General features: G+C 40.2%; 1 long non-coding RNA gene across 2 annotated transcripts in view; it reads left to right on the top strand.

Annotated features, from left to right (window-relative positions):
• Positions 1-16916, top strand: part of LOC309610580 — a 58800-nt gene extending 41884 nt beyond the window's left edge. Inside the window, exons 2-5 of one of the 2 annotated variants that reach the window (XR_014234047.1) lie at positions 1338-1515; positions 3988-4073; positions 5952-6117; positions 9311-16916. This is a non-coding gene — a long non-coding RNA (uncharacterized lncRNA). The remainder of the gene's footprint in view (positions 1-1337; positions 1516-3987; positions 4074-5951; positions 6118-9310) is intronic. The other variant, XR_014234046.1, reaches the window with a different exon arrangement.
• Positions 16917-20924: the final 4008 nt, after the last annotated feature.

Here is a 20924-nt window from a genome sequence, read left to right as displayed (position 1 = left end):
CCTCCCATTGGTCTGGGGGAAGAGGAAGGTCGGCCGGAGTGACAGTGACAGTGGAAGATGCACATGAGCAGAGCTCTGTGGCCTTTCAGAAAAGAATCGTTAAGTGACCCATGTCACCTATATTCCCTGTCCAACCCCCCACCCCCAAACTCAAACCCAACAAAAACACATTCTAGGAACTGAAGGCAACAGGAGCAGAGGGAGTCCTAAAAGATACTGAGGGGAAGATGATGAGAAAGCCGACGTTGTAACCCTGAGTCTGCAGGGAAAGCGTCCATCTGATGGCTTATTTGAACCACTGCTGTTTGAAGGATGACAAATCACCAGAAAGAGCAGAAAAACAGGGCAAACGAAGGAGGGTGAGATAGTCATGCAGAAGGGGCAAGGAGAAGTGTGTGCAAATGAAGTGATATTCCATGAAAAGGTACAGATTTTAAAAAGGTATGTAGGTACATACCACTACAGTTTTGTGAAACATGTTCCCACTGATAATAAGTAGAAGAGAATTTGGTATTAATTAGAAGATACTCAGTAAAGTTTTAAAGATACTTAAATTCAATATAAAAAGTATACAAAGCACTGCAAAATAACTCAAAATTATTTTAAAATTGTTTTAGCTGATTTAGCATTGTTTTAGTTCATTCCTGGGCTATCATTTTTTTTTAAATTTATTTATTTTATCCATTTATTTTTGGCTGCGTTGCGTCTTCATTGCTGTGCGCGGGCTTCCTCTAGTTGCGGCGAGCGGGGGCTACTCTTCGTCGTGGTGCGCAGGCTTCTCACTGCGGTGGCTTCTCTTGTTGTGGAGCATGGGCTCCAGGCACATGGGCCTCGGCAGTTGCAGCACGTGGGCTCAGCAGTTGTGGCTCATGGGCTCCAGAGCACAGGCTCAGTAGTTGTGGCACACAGGCTTAGTTGCTCCGCGGCGTGTGAGATCTTCCCAGACCAGGGCTCAAACCCGTGTCCCCTGCAATGGCAGGCGGATTCTCAACCACTGTGTCACCAGGGAAGCCCTGGGCTATCACTTTTGATAGGTAAATGTTCCCTCATTTTGCTATTACCTATAAAGGCAATGACTGATGCATTTATAATCACAATTAGAACAAAAACTCGAGAACTCCTTGGGTGGGGTAGGATGCTGGGAATGCCAAATTGGATGTCACAGGGACTTCTCCGAGAGTCTGTATTTAAAAATAAATTCCCATCTGGCTCCCCACAGTGTAGACCTCCTGTGTGGCCCTGTGATACCCTACACTTCTCCAATGTGGCACTAAACCCACTGTATTACAAGTTCCTTTTGATTTTTCTCTCTTCCCCTTGGACTGCAAACTGAAAAGGTAGATGATAAATACCTGCTGAATTAATGACTCCAGCAAGCATTCACTGGGAGTCGGTGTGTGGCCGGCAGTGTTCTCGGCACTGGGAATACAGCAAGGAGGGTACCTGTGAGCAGAATCCCGGACTCACAGAGGAAAGATAACAAGGAAATAAATGTCTGCCGTGTGTCAAATGGTGGTAAGTGCCATGGATAAACATAATGCAGGGGTGCAGGGGTCGGGGTGGCCCGAAGGGGAGCAGAGGTAGGCCCTTTGGCATCTGTGGGTCGGGGGAGGACCAGGCAGAGGCAGCAGCAGTGCAAGGGCCCTGAGCCAGGTGGGCTTGGTGAGTCCAGTGAGTCCCAGAGCAGGTGGAGTGATGGGAATGGAGGCAGTGAGGAGGGGGGTCAGAGGTCAGATCAGAGAGGCAGGCTGGGTTGCAGATTGTGTGGGACCAGGCAGGTCCTTTCATTCGGAATGCACTGGGAGTCGGTGGGAGGTTCTGAGCAGAAAAGTGATAGGATCCGGCTTTTCATGCTGAAAGGACCCCTCCGGCTGCTGGACTGAGAATCAGCGTGAGAAGGTAAACACTGAAGCCGCCAAGCATCTAGCGAGTGATGGAATCATCCTGCTAAGAGGTGATGGGACTGCAGCGGGCGGAACCGATGGGTCAGGCTGTGGACGGCCCGCCAGGCGCTCAGGCGCAGAAGGAGGCTGAGGGAGGATGTGCTGCCTTCTCTGTGGCTGTGGACGCGACCAGAAGTCTGGTTTTGGACATACTGAGTTTGAGTTTATTACACGTATCTTCCTTTTTCATGTTGAATTCTCTATCCAAGTTGGAGAGTAGGTGCTGTTTCTTTTTCAGTACTACCATCAAACAGGAACTGAGAGTGTATGTAACAGTCCAGCAGGAACTGAAACCAGGAAAGGGTTGGGGGGGCCGTGTGTGGGGTGTTTTTGTTTAAACATAGGGAGACACATGGACATCCCACCACCCCCTTTTCCTCCAGCAATAAATCAACATTCCGTGGGTCTTCAGCAGCCAGCCCAGGGCTATCAGCACTCGGTGCTGTGGGCTTTTGGACTAAGGTCACTCTGAAGGGAAGCTGGAATGATAAACTGTATGTGGGCCCTGCTGGGAGAGGCAGCCCTCCGTGGGCTCTGAACATCCTGGCAAGCTTGTGCCGAGGGCGCCTGATGGTTAGGCTGACCTTTCCCCTGACATTTAAGTAGGTCAGGGCTTGTTTGCTGCCTGATCATGTGCTGGGCACTTGACCCTGGTCCCTCTCCTGCACATGCTGGTGTCATCTGGGACCATCGCATGATCTCAGTGCTACATGGGGGCAAAGGGAACTAATACAAAGAGCAGATGTTGTCTCCTGGGCTGTGAGTAGTAAAGTCCTTGGTCTCTGACCCCCGAGTCTTGTGTCTTCTGCCAGCATTCCCAAAAGAGGAACAGGATAACGTGTCAGAGTCTAAGTTGGGTAAAGTTTCAGACCCTTCACACTTGTGGACAGACCTCATCTCTCTCAGAGGAGTTGTCGGAAGCCCCGCTCTGGGTGGACGGGTAGTGTGGGGTGAACCACGAAAGGCATCAGGGCAGATGCTCAGGCCCAGCTGGGAAGGACTGTAATTCCTCGTGGGGACCTTTCTTCTGAATGAAGGACTTGATGGGGCAAAATGAAGAAAACTGATCACATGGAGCTGACGGGCTTGGGCTAATGTTCAATTTGTTTATACTCCTTTCCTCACCTTGTAGTGTAAACGTGAGTCCTCGCTACAGTCCCTTGGGATTGAGTAAAGGATGGGACAGGTGGAAAGATCATTTTCAGCGTAAAGGTAGCAGATAACGGCTGCTGAAAACCAAGGCAATCTTAGTTCACTTTTATCTACGGATGGACAGGATGCCAGGCCACAAAAAATGTGAGACCTTTATTTTTACAAAGAAAATCCATTTGCACTTATTTTTAAGAAATTTAAGACTGGCTAGGCTGCTGGAGTGCTGAACCTTCCCCCATTGACTCAGAAGTCCTCCTCCCTCCTCTGGGGATCCATTGCTCAGAGGGACCAGCCAGCAGACACCCACAACAGGTGCTGGGGGAGCACAGGGCCCTGGCAGAGGTACTGACTGTCTAAGGGAACACAGGAAGGGGCACCCTTTCAGTAGGTGTCAACCTTCCAAAAATGCACAGTACCAATTTAAAACTGCACTAAATTCCTGCAGAATTGCAACTCTAACCTTTATGCTATGTGCAGTGCAATCCCTCTTCCTCCTATTGGAGCTCATCTTTTTAAGTTGATCTCAATGGTAAAAAGGGAAGGGAAGCATGATGGTGCTTCTGGAACTGTCAACACAAAGAGCACACGGATGAATCGATATCATGGCAACAGGTGTGAGTGAGGGAGGTGAAACGTCATTGCCCCACAGGGATTTCCTCAGTGGTTTAGCCAGGGTCCCCTGCTAACTTCCACAGCCCTTCCTGCTGGTCAAAATCTGTTCTTAGAGGGATGCAGGAGAGGGCCAGAATGGCGCATGTGACAAATGATACATAAGTAAGCCGATGGTGATCTAGGTAGTCTGGGCTCGAGTTACTTCCCCCTAAGAAAGTAGGAAATATTTAAATCCAGTGCTTATCTTTATACCTCTGAACAATGCTGCCATCCCAAATAGATGAGAAAATGGAAACATGATGAAATTTGGAGATGCCAGCAGCCACTTTGACAAGAAGTAGGAAGCTCTGACTTCTACACAACGGGGTACTTTTGTTTTACATTGCGTGTCGGCTGAATGAAAAAAATGTCTTATTTTCTCCCATACACAACAGCCTACTGCATTTCAACTTGCAAAAATTTTTATTTATCCCCTTTATTCACTGTTCCGGGTGTTCATATCGAAGGATAGGCATGATGTCCTAACCTGAAATCCAGATCACTGACATCCAAATTAGGTTCTAATTCTTTCCATCCTCTCTTGCTATCATGTCATACAACAAAAAATATATTAGTTGCAAGCAGTCTTCGATTCAGATCCCCTGCAGCAGAGTTGGTGAATCAACGGAAGTTTCCATGTCCCTTTTTATCCCAGATATCCCTAAAGTCCTCATTTGGGTTTTATGTTCTATTTTCTGCCACCCTGATGAACTTTTTAAAAGGTTTATTTTGATTTCTCCCTCTCTGGATCCACACACGATCTGAGGGGATTATATTTCCTTTCTAAATGTCTCTCTTCTTCATATTCACAAGTTTCCTCTTAAAGATATATACCCTCTACTTATCATCTCACACCGGTCAGAATGGCCATCATTAAAAAGCCTACAAATAACAAATTCTGGAGAGGGTGTGGAGCAAAGGGAACCCTCCTACACCGTTGGTGGGAATGGAAATTCATGCAGCCACTATGGAGAACAGTATGGAGGTTCCTTAAAAAACTAAAAACAGAGTTACTATATAATCCTGCAATCCCACTCCTGGACATATATCTGGAAAAGATGAAAACTCCAAATTGAAAAGATATATGCACCCCAATGTTCACAGCAGCACTATTTACAATAGCCAAGACATGGAAACAACCTAAATGCCCATCAACAGATGAATGGATAAAGAAGATGTGGTGTATATCTATATATCTATATATATATATCTATATATATAGATACACACACACACACATACACACACACACACACACAAAATGGAATATTACTCAGCCATAAAAAAGAATGAAATAATGCCATTTGCAGCTACATGGATGGACCTAGAGCTTACCATACTAAGTGAAGTAAGTCAGACAAAGATAAATATCATATGATATCACTTATATGTGGAATCTAAAAAAATGATACAAATGAACTTATTTACAAAACAGAAAGAGACTCACAGACATAGAAAACAAACTTACGGTTACCAAAGCGGGAAGAGGGGCGAGGGATAAATTAGGAGCTTGGGATTCACATATACACACTACTATATATAAAATAGATAAACAACAAGATCCTACTGTATAGCACAGGGAACTCTATTCAATATCTTGTAATAAACCATAATGGAGAATCTGAAGAAGAATATATATATATATATATAGATATATATATATATATATATATATACACACACACACACATATATATATATAAAACTGAATCACTTTGCTGTATACCTGAAACTAACACAACATTGTAAATCAACTATACTATACTTCAATTTAAAAATAAGATATATACCCTCCACCTACACACTCGAGTCTTTTCTTCAGGTCCACTGCTAATGAGACATGTGTCACGTCCCAACAGTGACTATGTTTTCCCTGCAGCTAAGGCAGAGGAGAGGCCAGCCCCAGGCAGGAACCCCCATGAAACTTCTCAAGGCTTCCTTCTGACGCAACACAGTGTTTCCTTAGAACATAGGACATTCCTGGAATGTGCTGCTTCTGAGCCCAGACCTCCTATTCTTCCTCCCTCACTTGGTGTAGACGAAACCCTGCAGTGGGGACCCGGCAGCCCCTGCACAGCGTTTCTTGTCTAAGGGAGTCTAGCCTCTCCCTCAAGTTCTTGGCCTCTGGGGCAATTGTGAAATTGGGTCTAATGATTAAACAAAAAGTTCTCCGTGTCTCCTCTTTGTCCACTCTGAATGCTTTAGAATGATTAAATACGATTAGAACTGTCAGCCATCTGCCAGAGAATCTAAACAACCCACCTACACTTTCTCTGTCTATGATTAAAAGACAAAGAGTTTGGAACCCTTGTGATTACTTTGCAGAAGAAAGATATTATGAGGACACAGTCTAAAACTTGACTCAGGCCAGGTAAGTGTCTCTGCTCATTTGGTGATGACTAACACATTCTGCCAGCTGTTCAGTGTTAAGATTATTATATTGTGTAACCAAAAGAGGGCAGTGCTCATTCTTCCTGTTTTCTATTTTAGGATAAAATGGAAAGGTCATCTTGTTCTTATTCCATTTTTCCTTTACTCACCACAAAATGAAAATAGTGAGTAAAAGTTACGTAAGCAAATAAATGAAACATATTCCGAGTCCCTTTAGTTCAACATTAGTAATTTGATACAGATACTTCTACAGCAAAAGAAGACATTTGTTTCTTTGATTTACTTTTCTAACCCTGGATGGTTGCTTCTGTTTCTGAACATTTAAAACAGTGCCTCCAAAAAAAACCTCCATGATACTTCCCAAAAGACAGAGAATAGGTAGGTTTCACTAAATGGTAGCTTATCCAACATTTGAATAAAAATAAAATTCGGCCCTAGTGATAGTGCATTTTTTGGTCATTACATGTCCTTACATGACCACTCCACTCGCCCCATCCCATCTTTTCTGAGCCATCTATATTAATTTATCCTTCAAGTCCCAACACATTTTTTTCTAATTTACTTTCTCGTAGGATACTAAATTAACGATCAAAGCAAAGATTTGGTCACCTGGAGTATTATACCTAGACCAACACCCTGTTTAAATATGAAAACAGAAAACCATGAAGTCTGGTATAGCCTATGAATAACTTGGCTCTTACTGGCACTGAACTCCTTCAACTATAATGATTTCCATTTGTCCTCTTTCTGGTGGACCCAGGAAATTAGGCGGCAGCGTCCAGAGTATCTGTGGACACCTGTGTCGATATATTGTATGCTGTAGTCAGACAGACCTGAATTCACATCCAGACCTGCTAGGTGCTGTGATTTGGAACAAATTACTAACCTTGGGCAAGTTTCATCCTAAGGAAAAATGGGGGTAAAATGCCCAATTTGCAGGCTTGTTGTGAGAATACAGTAAAACAATCAATCTAGGTAAAACTATCTACAGTGTGCTGAGCAAACAGTAGGCACTCAGTCAACCTGAGCCCTATTCCTTCCTGTTAAGAAACCATACATGTACATCCACCATTATTGTTGCTTGGCCAGTAGATGAAAATAAATGACAGAACTATACTTACGTGAATGTTCTGTTCCTTTAGGAACAAAGATTTAATTGGTTTATATGTTCCATACGAGTCATTGTTTAAAATATTTATTTAGCATCTCATGCAGTAGTAACATTTATTGAGTGCCAGGGCCTAAGTGTCTTTACATGGATTGACATCTTTAATCCTCATAGCACCCTTATAAAAGATACTATTATCCCCATTTTACAGTTGGGGAAATGGAGTCAAAGAGCTGTTATGTAATTTGTCCAAGGTCACACAGCTAACAAGATGGAAAACCTAGGATTCAAATCTAGGAGGTGTGCCTTTAGACCCTAGCTTCATAACCATCATGCCTCTATTTCCCTGATAAAAAAAGAAGAGTATAAAGACCTTGGGAAGGGATTTTTTTTCCTCTTCTCCTCCTCCTTTTTTTTTTTTTCTTTTGGTTCTTTACAATTTTTATTTTATTTTATTGTGGTAAGAGCACTTAACATGAGACCTACGCTCTTAATTTTTAAGTGTACAATACAGTATTGTCAGCTGTTAAGTACAATTTTGTACAGCAGCTCTCTCAAAGCAGGCTAACAGGCTAACTTGTTGGCTTGTAATCAGGGTAAAATCTCAGACCCTGCCCAGTTCTTGACAGTTTTGGTGAGAGGATAGGATTCTGATAGAGTCATGGCTTTCTGGAAGAGGAACAAAAATTTCCAAGGGCTGGGATAGGACGAATTCCTGGGATTGGGAAGTGAATACTCTTGCCAAGTAGTGATGGGTGGGGAGTAAGGGTCTCTCACTGCCTTAGCTCTTAATGAATATTTAGAGGCTGAGTGGCAAGAATTGAAGAAGCCTTCCAAATGGTGCACTGCCTACTGCCCACTCTCCTCCAGGCAGGAGGAGGAAGGGAGGTTATCATGCCCTGTAAACCCAGCCAGAAGGCAATGTGGCTTGGCTGTTGAGTCAAAGGGTCCCCAGAGCTAAAATAAATGGTGCCAACAGTGAGGACACAGAGTTTCCGGTGAGCCAAAATCAAAAACAGCTTGCTTGAGTCTGAACAGGAAGCCACTTGAAACTGAAAGTAAATGTGCTTGCTTACTGGCCCAGAGCAGCTCTCTCCTCTGATCCCTTCATCTCCCTCCTCCTGGCCCTCAGATGCTTTAAGGAAAAAAAATGATTAGAGGTGGGACAAAGGTCTCCCTGTCCTCAAACATACCCATCTAAGTATGCTGGGGAACTTTGGTGGCAGCGCCTCAAAACTTTTATGACTCTTTTGAATACAGGCACTCAAGTGACCATCATACCTGGCCCTTTAGGGAGAAGCTCACTTGATGGGGTTTGGGCAGGGATCTCGCAGGGAAAAAGAAGCTAACATAAACTTGTCCACAGGGCGTTTGAGCCAAGTCAATGTACTACAGTTGCATCTATATTTGAATGTCTAGGAGGAATTGATGTGCTGTATGCTTGTACTTCCCCATCCCGTAAGTGCCACAGGGGACGCTCCTGATCAGGAAGAGCATTGGGGAAGAAGTGCTAGTGAGGCAAATTTCCCTGCCATTTGGCACCAATGAGTGGGTCAGCATTTGGTACAAGTGCCCCTACCCACTGACGTCCAAAGTGTTCACTCAACAGATGTCCTATGGGTTGACAGGTGGGGAGTCTCAGTCTCAAAGGCCCTGACTGCCATATCATCACACCTCTGTCTGCAGGAGTGTCTGATAACCCCCCAACAAAATGCAGGGGTCTGCTCACCAAGAAAAATTTCTTAGGACTCTGTGGGTAGATTCACAATGATCAGTCCCTCCAGGGATCAAGGAAAAGTTGCTATTTGGTCCCCGGGCACCAAAAAGGAAGCCAGTGGGTTGGAGACAGTGTATGTCACTTCACCATTCTGCTGGGTCCTTTACATGAACTGTGAAGGGCAGAGTCCTAAGATGGTCCCATGACCTTCCACCCCTGGTTTTATTCCGATTACCTTATGTTACATGGCAAAGGAGATCCTGCAGATGTAATTAAGGTTGATAATCAACTGAACTTAACATAGGGAGATTATCTGGGTGGACCTAACCTAACAAGAGCCCTTTACAGTATCAGGTTTTCATCAGCTGGTAGCAGAAGAGGACATCAGAAAGAGAAGAGGCAGGAGAAGATTCTACACCATTTGCTGGCCTTGAAGACAGAGAGGACAATGCACAGAGATTGGAGACTGGCCTCTGAGACTGAGTGACCCCTGGCCAACAGCCAGCAAGGAAACAGGAACCTCAGGCCTACAACTGAGCAAACCAGATAAGAGTTCAGAGGTGAACTCAAGCAGAGGACCCAGCCAAGCTCGTCCAACCTTCTGATCTGCAGAACAGTGAACTATAACATGGATGCTGTTTTAAGCCTTGAGTTTGTGGGAATTTGTTCAGCAGCAGTGGAAAACTAACCCAATAATTAGCAGCCTTCAAGTGAGGCTTGATCTAACTTGATGCATCAGAAGCTGCCCAGCAACCTTTAAAAAAATTTTCATTATATAAAATTAATTTTTAAAATAAAAAATGTTAAAACATTGGTACCTGCTTTTGAATCAATTAATTTATGAAACCATTTTCTTTTGTACAATACGCACTGGCAGTGCAACAGTGTAAAGTGGAGTATTTACAAAATTTAGTTCACGTTGCTGTATTTCTCCAACCTGTGTGTCTGCACATGTGAAATAAAATTAAAAATTTCAAACATTTTATATACAGTGATTCTTTTTTTAAAAGCATACCATTTTTCACTGTTATGCTCTTCATAAAGGACTTGGCTTAAAGTTTCAAAAGCAAAACACAAAAAACAAAAACAAAAATAAAACTAAGGTACTAGAATAACTTTGCCGTATCTTTAACAGTATTTTTATATAGAACAATCTGAGTCAGCCCACATGCAACTTCCCTTATTTTCACATACATGAATTTAGGGAAAATTACACTCATTTTGCAAAAAAAAAATCCCAATATGATAAGCTCAACAGTAAGCTCAAAGCACTGTTAAAAAGACCAATGTGAATGGCACACAAAAATCACATCTTTATCAATTATTAATTGGAATTCCTGATCAGAAAGTAGGCACAGAGAGACCCAGGCCCTAGGGGTTCCCTCTCTGGAAGAACACCTTTGAGTAATTCTTTACAACTTCAGCATCAAACTCTGAAGTGCTCAACAAAAGTCTGGAGTTATTTCTGGAGCTACGTGCAAGGAGAACAGGTGTCCTCGTTATACTGCACACCTGGCCCCATCTGAGATGCACGGTTCTCCTCGTCCCTGCACATTCACATAGCCCAGAACTGTCTGCACCGCCAGGTGAAGGTTCTACAGGTGCTAGCAGACCTGTGGGACCTCTGAGCTCCTACAGTCCTAATGCCCTTGAGCTACAAGTCTCTGTGACTGATTTTGCCAATTCAAATTTCTGGCAAAGGGAGGCCAACCCTGAAGGGCTGTAGCACCTCCAGAGCACCCTGCAGGGTCAGCCAAGCGTCTACTGCAAATGAATTGCAGTTGAACTTCTCCCTCTGCCCGGTCCTGCTTCCCTTTCCTTTACAGGTGGCACTCTCTCCCCAGTAAACTCCTGCATAAAAATCTCTGCCTCAGAGTTTTTTCCATGGGGAGTGGGGAGTAGGGATAGGGAGTGTGGCTGTGAGAGGAGGTCGGGCAGGGAGAACCTGACCTTTGGCATCAGGTGTATCTAACTGCAGAGCCTAAGCCCCCAACCACTATTCCTTCCTACTTCCATTCTCTAAGGACCGGCCTTAGTTTCAATAATCGGGAGCAGTGTCTCAAAACTAAAATCTTGAACGGGTCTCTGCCAAGGATTCTATTTTAAGATGCAAGAGGGCTGACTCCTAGTTCATTGGCAGTCTTTGATTCATGACATGATAAATCACTATCTTCTACTAGGGCAGGAGGGGAGGGGGAGAGCTAAGTTTGAATTTTGTGGAGTAAGGGAGTTGGTTGTGGGATAGAGAGGAACAGAGAGGAGGTCATAACTGAGGTTTCATGAAATTGAGATCAATGTTCTAGAAACATTTTGGAAGCAACTTTACTGAGAAAGATGCAAATGAGGTTGGCAGCTGGTCTGGAGAGACGCTTCCTTTGCAAAGCCACCTAGCAAGCCGGTTGCTATGGCAGCAGTAGTAGCCCTTTACTGCAGACTCCAAGTAAAAAACACTCCTCTGACTTTTTTTTTTTTTCTTTAGTATTTTGAAATAAGCTTTTGAAGTAAAATATTCAGGGTTGGTAGCCTTCTTTGGTATGTAGTAAAGCAAAGTCCTTTTCCTCTTTTATCCTTTCTGCATAGATAAAACCAATACTTTTAAACTTGTGATGTGCATAGAATTTTTAAAAGGTTTTATGTAGCTGTGCCCAAACAATTAGGTGAGCAAGACTATGTCACAAATATTGAAGAGCTCCTTAGCTACCCAGATAATGTAGAATTGGATTTCTTTTTGCACTTCAATCAAGAGAAATTAATTTGTTTATTAAAGTGTTACGTCTTATTTCTCCCTCCATCGATAGCAAATTTTAAATATATGACTTTTTTGTTAACTATTTTGCTTAAATAATTTCAAATCAGAAAGTGGAAGAAATTGAAATGATTATAAATCAATACTATTGATATCTAGTTCTTGTTCGGATAGGCAGATTCATACAAAGATCTTTTTAAGAGTTTCCTTGTAGGGGATAACATTGATAATAGTTATAATGCCTATTTATTGAGGCCTCATTCTGTCCCAGGTACTTTGCCAAACACTTTCATACATAATTTTAATTCTCCAGTTAACTTTATGAGACAGGTGTTAAGTCCACATGCTGCAGATGCAAATTTGGCAGATATAGTGCCTTTGCTGGTCCTCTCTTTCTCTGTGCGTGCGCTCAAAGGGAGGGCCGCGTGAGGACACACAAAAGGTGCCTTCTGAAAGCCGAGTAGAGACCCTCACCAGAAACCAACCCTGACAACACCTTGAACTTTATGCCTCCAAATCTGTGAGAAAATGAATTTCCACGGTTTAAGCCACCCAGTCTGTGGTATTCTGTTATGGCAGCCTAAGCAGACTAACACAACCTCTAAAAGAAGACATAAACACCATAATTCTTGATCTGCTATACAAGAGCAAAGCATAGTTTTCTTTTTTAAAAAAATTATTACATTTTTAATTTTATTCATTTTTTAAAAGACTTTTTTCTGTGCTCCTCCTACCCATCTCCTTCCCTAACCCCCATCACTGCAGCCCTTACCAACCTCATCGTTTTACTGTCTCCATATTTTTGCCTTTTCCTGAATGTCACATAACTGGAATCATACAGTATGTAACCTTTTCAGACTGGCTTCTTTCACTTAGTCATATACACTTAAGTTTCCTCCACATCTCTCTGTGGTTTGATAGCTCATTTCTTTTTAGTGCTGAATAATATTCCAGTGTCTGGATGGACCACAGTTCATTAATCCATCCACCTACTGAAGGACAGCTTGGTTGCTCCCAAGATTTGGCGATTATGAATAAAGCTGCTATAAACATCCACATGCAGGTTTCTATGTGGACGTTAAGTTTTCGACTCCTTTGGGTAAATACCAAGGAGCATAACCACTGGGTCATATGGTAAGAGTATGTTTAGTTTCAGAAGAAATTGCCAGACTGTCTTCCAAGACACTTGAGTTGTTTCCTGTTTGGGGCTGTAAGGGGTGAACCTGCTATGAACGTTACTGTATAGGTCTTTGAACATAGGTGTTTTTTCCTTGGAGAAAATACTTAGAAGTGGAATAGCTGGGTCACATGGTAAGGGTATATTTGACTTTATAAGAAATTGCCAAGCTGTTTCCCAAAGTGGTTATACTATTTTACATGTTCACCAGCAGTGAGTGAGAGTTTTGGTTGCCTCATAACCAACCCAACACGTGGTATTTTTAAGCTTCTAATGAAGATATCCCAGTAGGTATGCAGAGGTGTCTTCTCTCCCTGAGGACTAATGACATTGAGCTGCTTCCTGTGCTCACTTGGCATCTGTGTATCTTCCTTGGTGAAGCGTTCATTTAAATCTCTAACCCATTTTAAACTGATCATTTGTCTTATTACTGAAGTATAAGAATTCTTTATATATTCTGAATACAAGTCCTTTATCAGGTTCAATAAACATTTCCTCCCAGTCTGTGGCTTATCTTTGCATTTTCTTATTTGTGTGTGTGTGTTTTTTTTTTTTGAAGAGCAGAGAATTTTAATTTTGATGAAGCCTAATTTATCACTTTTTTCTTTAATGACCCATGTTTTTGGTGTCTTAAGAAACCTCTGCCTACCCCAAGGTTGCAAAGATTTTCTTATATTTTTTTCTAAAATTTTAGAGTGCTTTTAGATTTAGTTCTATCGCTCATTAGTTCACTTTAATATATGGTATGAGGTAAGGTCAAGGTTCATTTTTATCCAAGGGGATATTCAACAACATGTGTTGAAAAATTTATTATTTCCCCACTGAATTATCTTGGTATCTTTAAAAAAATCAATTGGCCATATATATGTGCATCTATTTCTGGACTGTATATTCTTTTCCATTGATCTCTATGTTTATCCATCGATTCCTATTTCTATCCTATGACAATAATACCACACTGTCTTAATTACTATAGTTTCAAGTCTTGAAATCAGGTAAGTCCTCTACCTTTGTATTATATTTAAAAACTATTCTGGCTATTCTAGATGTTATGCATTTCTTTACAAATTTTAGAGTCAGCATATCAATTTCTTAAAAACAACTACTGGGATTTTGATTGGAATTATGTTACACATATAGAACAATTTGGGGAAAGAGTTGGCATCTTTTTAAAAATTTTTATTGGAGTATAGTTGCTTTACAATGTTGTGTTAGTTTCTGCTGTAAGCAAGGGAGTTGGCATATTAATAATATTGAATAATCTGCGCCATGAACATGGCAGTATATGTTAGACAATATACTATGTACTGGAAATTTTTACATTGTACTTGGTCTGGAAAGTGGACTTCAATCTTTTTTAAAAAGTTGAGTTTTTTTTAAATTAAGACATATTTTAAAATTATGTTTGCTTTTTGAATAAAGAACAAATGTCCTCGTTTGTAAAATGAGAGACTTACTGCATGGTCTCTCATGCCTCTTCCAATATTTTAAAGTTATTGAACAGGGCTTATTGCTTCTGTCAGATAAAAACCAGCCTCCAGCAGAGCTACAAACTCTTCTCACCAAAAGAGGTGGAGACAAGTCTTTCTACTGCAGCTTTAAGAATCTGTGAGAAATATTACTTTGGTCCTTTTAGGCCTCCAATGCACAAAATAATAGGCCAGCCTATAAAATAAAAAGTTAAAACAGAGTGCAATTTTATGTATTAATTCAAAATGAAGCACATGAGCGAGAGTTAAAACCAAAATATTATTTGGGGTAGAAAAATTAAATTTTTACACAGGTTTTTCAGGGTACTAGTTTTTTATGCAATAATATATTTATAAAGTTATTTCCTAATCCACTAATACATCACAAAGTAATGATAAATGGAATGAATTTTCGTTTGTCACTTCCTAATACTACAAAGTGATAATTATACTGCCTATCATTGCAATTTGATGACAACCGTTATCTGCTAATTTATTTAGGACAGTCTATCAAAATAAAATTCTCTAAATAGTTATTAAAGGGAAACATGAAAAATTGCTAGCGCTATAGCCAATAGAGCAAGTAAAAACTATATATAAAGTGATATACTCAATATTTTAAAGTACATATTTATTACCATTTTTACTGCACATATCTCCATGGCTCACATGCCTTTTTTAGGTTTTCAGCTGATCTGTTTATTTTTAAAAATCACTGCAGTAAATGCTTTGGTGCAAAAAAATGTGAAATCCAAGATTACAAACTAACTCTACTGATTTCCTACTTAAGATGAAGCACTCTTAAAAAAAATCATTGAAACATTTGTAATTAAGTGCAAAATTACTGCTCAGTAAAAATACATGGAATTCTCTGATTCTAATGTCTTAAACTAGGCATCAGGAGACTTTCTGTAAAGGGCCAGATAGTAAATATTTTAGGCTTTGCAGGCCAAGAGGAAAAATTGAGATTATGTAGTAGTTATATGACAAAACAGAAAACACATTTCCACAATGTGAAAAAATCTGCAGCAAAAGCTACTTTCTAAAGCCATTCAGTTTTTGAAAATGTGGTTGAAAGTGGTTCTTCGTATTCAGAAAAATTTCAATCTGTGTCCTGAGCTCAAAAAAATCACAATTACATTTTTACCACTAAGTCATCAAACTGCTGTAAAGTAGTGCAATTCAGGATATTAATCTATTTCTGGAAAAAATTTTTTCGAACTGATGATAGTTAAATTCATGACAGCAAATGAAGTTCACTATTGATGTTACTAGTTCAATAACACATGGTAGGTTAAACTATTTTTTGCAAAATACCTGCTGATGAATAGAATAACCATGGGATTTAAACACCTTACATTTTCACAAGCTTTTAAAAGTTGTACAACTAAGCCTCTCTGCTGCAGACACATTTTTACTGCCTTAGTTGCAACACATTTTAGCATCTGCTGCTTCATGTTGTACTAATTAGGGTCTTCTCAACTTTGAAAATATTCTTGCTGGTAGTTGTTTCATGCAGACTATTCAGAGGCTAATTCTTCAGTTACTTCATACGTGGCACTGACTCTTCAAATAACAAAAACTGAGCATTTGTCACATCTGTCAATTCACCAAGAGTTAAGGAAAGCCTCTTGATCATTTTCTTTTCAAAAGAAAAACTGACCACTGATGTTGCTCCCAACATCCTCTACTCTCCAAGCAACTGTTCTCATCAAAAGGATTACAATCTTAAACAAGTTTATTTTCTCTGTACTAATTTTGTTGGCTGCTACAATCAAAGATGATTCAACTAACTCACCATCAGTAAATGACTTTCCTTGCTTGACTAACAAATGAGCCATTCAGAAACTTACTTTGGTCACAGCCTCATTTTTTTGTTTCTTTTTGTGAAAAAATTTATCTGTGATGAGATATTCCACTTTAAGTGTGGTAATTTTTCTGACTGTTTGCTCTCCTGTGAGTTGGGACTATTATGATGAGTCTTTGTTTGGTAATGTTGATGTATATTGTATTTTTTTAGCAAAGCCTATACAGACCTACCTCAGAGACATCAGGGATTCGGTTCCAGACCACAGCAATAAAATGAGTATCACAATAAAGCAAGTCACATGAATTTTTTGTTTCTCAGTGCATATAAAAGTTATGTTTATACTATACTGTAGTCTATTAAGTGTGCAATAGCATTATGTCTAAAAAAACAATGTACATACCTTAATTTAAAAATATTTTATTGCTGAAAAATGTTAACCATCATCTGAGCCTTCAAAAAAGAGCAATCTTGGGCTTCCCTGGTGGTGCAGTGGTTGAGAATCTGCCTGCCAATGCAGGGGACACGGGTTCGGGCCCTGGTCTGGGAAGATCCCACATGCCGTGGAGCAACTGGGCCCGTGAGCCACAACTACTGAGCCTGCGCGTCTGGAGCCTGTGCTCCGCAACAAGACAGGCCGCGATAGTGAGAGGCCCGCGCACCGCGATGAAGAGTGGCCCCCGCTTGCCGCAACTAGAGAAAGCCCTTGCACAGAAACGAGGACCCAACGCAGCCAAAAATAAATAAATTAATTTTTTTAAAAAACCTATTAAAAAAGAGCAATCTTTTTGCTGGTGGAGGGTCTTGCCTGGATGTTGATGCTTGTTGGCTGGTCAGGGTGCTGGCTGCTGAAGGGTGGGGTGGCCATGGCAATTCCTTAAAACAAGACAACGATGAAGTTTGACTCTTCCTTTCACTTGAACATTTAGAGGCCACTGTTGGTTAGTAATTGGCCTAATTTCAATACTGATATGTCTCAGGGAATAGGAAGGCCCGAGGAGAGGGAGAGAGATGGAGAACGGCCTGTTGGTGGGGCAGTCAGAACACACACAACACTTATTGACTAGGTTTGCCATCTTATGTGGGCAGGGTTGCCACAAACCTTCAGTCTAAAAAACACAGCATCTGCAAAGCACAATAAAATGAGGTATGCCTGTAGGGTCACTGTATAATAAACACAGTGCTTTGCATCTAATTCAAAATAATCCACATTCTACTGTGCTTTGAAAGAGCAACAAAGTCCGTTCTTTTCTTCTTTTCTTGTTTTGACATGATGGGGATAGACTGGTAATAAAGTCACAGTCCTGCAATACGCATGGCACTCAAAATGCTGTTGCTATAAATGTCACTGCAATTTGTAGCGTGCTGAGCAGCAGTGTAAAGTGATAAGAACATCCTGCATGGTAGTTACCGAGCTCACTACTGATGCTTGCAGAAGCCAAAACTATAGCACCTGCTTTTGAGAAGAGAAAGACCTTTATTGCCAGGTTGACCGGCAAGGAGACAGGAGGCAAGGCTCTCAAACCTGTTTCATAGGTCCAGGATTTGAGGCAAAAATTAAGGGGTTAGGGGAATTTCAAACCCGGAAGCTGACTGGCTTAGTCTTGAATTAGTCCATAGAAACTACTCCTGCTGCTGGAAGCCAGATTTTCCTCATTGAAGGACTCCTTGCTTTGTAAAGGGCTCCGGGGTAATAATTTTATTCTCCAAGTTCCGTGGACTGAAGATTGTTGGTTCTGGGGTTATCCTGGAGACATGGGCTCCCTCTTGCATATGTGCAGTGCTGTCTCTGTAAAATGACTCAGGGTTTCATTAATCAACAACCTATTTAATGAGGCAAAACCAGTTTAAGCTGGTGCTGTTTCAATTTGATTAATCAATAACCTATTTAAGGAGGCAAAACCAGTTTAAGCTAGTCAATGTTTTACGTGCTGTTTCATGGTGTTTGTTGCAACTCTTCAACTCTGCTGACGTAGCAGGAAAATAGTCACTGACAACCCATAACCAAACGAACGGACTATATTCTAATAAAGCTGTACTTATGGACACTGAAATCTGAATTTCATGTAATTTTTATATGTCAAGAAATATTATTTATTCTTCTGTTGTTTTTAACAGTATTAAAAAACGTAAAAAACATTTCTTTTTGGTGGGCTGAACAAAAACAGGCCGCAGACTGTAGTCTGCTTCGCACTGCCTTAAACAGAAGAAATCCTTTTCACTGTTCATGTTTTTAATTTTTTAATTACACAAATATAAAGAGACAACTTCAGGGTTTACCACTTGGTACAAACTGTAGTAACTTGTAGCAGTGTTGTGCCGTTTTAAAAGAAATAAAAACATTGAACAATTCTGAAACAAAACCCCTCAAACCAAAATTCAGAATTATTATTTGTGACTATTAGGGCTCAAAGTTGGTATACCCCCCAATTACAGTTTTTCAGGCTTCTTCACATTTTAAAAAATGAAGGTAAGATTCACATAGCATAAAATTTACCATTTAACCATTTAAGTGTACAATTTAGTGCGTTTTAGTACATTCACAATGTTGTGCAACCATCACCACTAAATGGCTCGAGAACATTTTCCTCACACCACCACCACAAGAAACCTCATATCCATTAAGCAGTCATTCTCCACTCCCCTTTCCCCCAGCTTCTGGCAACTACTAAGCTGCTTTCTGTCTCTATGGACTGCCCTCTTCTGTATATTTCATATGAACAGAATCATACAATATGTGACCTTTTGCATCTGGTTTCTTTCATTTAATATACTGTTTTCAAGGTTCATTGTTGTACCATGTACAGCACTTTATTTGCTTTCATGGTTTCATTTCATTGTGTTGATGTACCAAATTGCTTATCCCTTCATCAGTTGAAGGACATTTGGGCTGTTTCCACTTTTTGACTATAATGAATAGTGCTATGAACATTTTGTGTACAAAATTTTATGCATACTTATGTTTCAATTCTTTTGGGAATACACCTAGAAGTGGAATTGCTGGATCATATGGTAATTCTACATTTAATTTCTTGAGGAACTGACAAACTGTTTTCCATAGTGACTGCACCATTTTACATTCCCACCAGCAATGTCTAAGGGTTTCAATTTCTCCATATGCTCACCAACACTTGATGTATTCTGGGTTTTTTTGATTCTAGCCTTCCTAGTGGGTATGAAATGGCAACTCATTGCAGTTTTGATTTGCATTTCGCTGATGACGACTTTTCATGTGCTTATTCATCATTTGTATATCTTCTTTGCAGAAACATCTATTCATCCCATTTTATAGTTGGACTGCTTGTCTTTTTGTTCTCAAGTTAAAGGAGTTCTTTACATATTCTAGATACTAGATCCTTATCATGTATATGAATAGCAAATTTTTCTCCCATTCTGTGAGCCATACTTTCACTTTCTTGATAGTGCTTTTTGATGCACAAAAGTTTTAAATTTTGATGAAATTCCATGTATCTACTTTTTCTTTTGTTGTTTGTGATTTTGGTGTCATATCTAAGAATCCATTGCCAAATTCAAGGTCATGAAAATTTGCTCCTATGTTTTCTTCTAAGAGTTTTATAGTCTTAGCTCCTATATTTATGCCTTTGACCCATTTTGAGTTAATTTTTCTAGATGGTATGAGATAAGTGTCCAACTTCATTCTTTTGAATGTGGTTATCCAGTTGTTCTAGGACCTTGTGTTGAAAAGACTATTATTTCCACATTCAATGATCTTGACACCCTTGTTGAAAATAGATTGGTCATAGATATATAGGTTTATTTCTGGACTCTTGATTACAGTTAATTGGTCTGTATGTTTATCCTTGGGTCAGTACCACATGGTCTTGCTTGCTGTAGCTTTGTAGTAAGTTTTGAAATTGAGAACTGTGAGTACTTCACCTTGTTTTTCAAGACTCTTTTGCCCGTTCTGGATCCCCTGTAATTACATATGAATTTAGAACCAGCTTTTCCATTTCTGCAAAGAAAGGCAAGAGGAATTTTGACAGGAATTGCACCGAATATGTAGATTGCTTTATGGAGTATTGCCATCTTAATAATATTAAGTCTTCTTATTCATAAACACAGGATGTCTTTACATTAGTTTAGGTCTTCTTTAATTTCTTCAAGCAATATACTTATATTGAATATAATGAAATCTGTTGTTTTCAGAGTACAAGTATTATATCTCTTGGTTGAATTTATACCTAACTACTTAATACTACTGTAAATAGAATTGTTAATTTCCTTCGCAAATGTTTGTTACTAGTTGTATAGAAATACAACTGATTTTAGTAATTTTATATTGTATCCTAAACTTTGCTGAATTTGTTTATTAGGTCTAATAGTGATTTTTTTTTTATTCTATAGGATTGTCTATATAAAATCATGTCATCTCCAAACAGAAATAATTTTACTTCTTTCTTACCAATCTGGACTTTTTTTTTAACATCTTTATTGGAGTATAATTGCTTTACAATGGTTAGTTTCTGCTTTATAACAAAGTGAAACAGCTATACATATACATATATGCCCATATCTCCTCCCTCTTACGTCTCCCTCCCACCCTCCCTATCGCACCCCTCTAGGTGGTCACAAAGCACCGAGCTGATCTCCCTGTGCTATGTGGCTGCTTCCCACTATTGATTTTACATTTGGTAGTGTATATATGTCTATGCCACTCTCTCACTTCGTCCCAGCTTACCCTTCCCTCTCACCACGTCCTCAAGTCCATTCTCTATGTCTGTGTCTTTATTCCTGTCCTGCCC

This window comes from Balaenoptera borealis, assembly GCF_965194805.1.
Source record: "Balaenoptera borealis genome assembly, chromosome: 14".
NCBI lineage: Eukaryota > Metazoa > Chordata > Mammalia > Artiodactyla > Balaenopteridae > Balaenoptera > Balaenoptera borealis.
The sequence above is the reverse complement of the archived record's forward strand: the minus strand, read 5'-3'. Positions and strand labels throughout refer to the sequence as shown.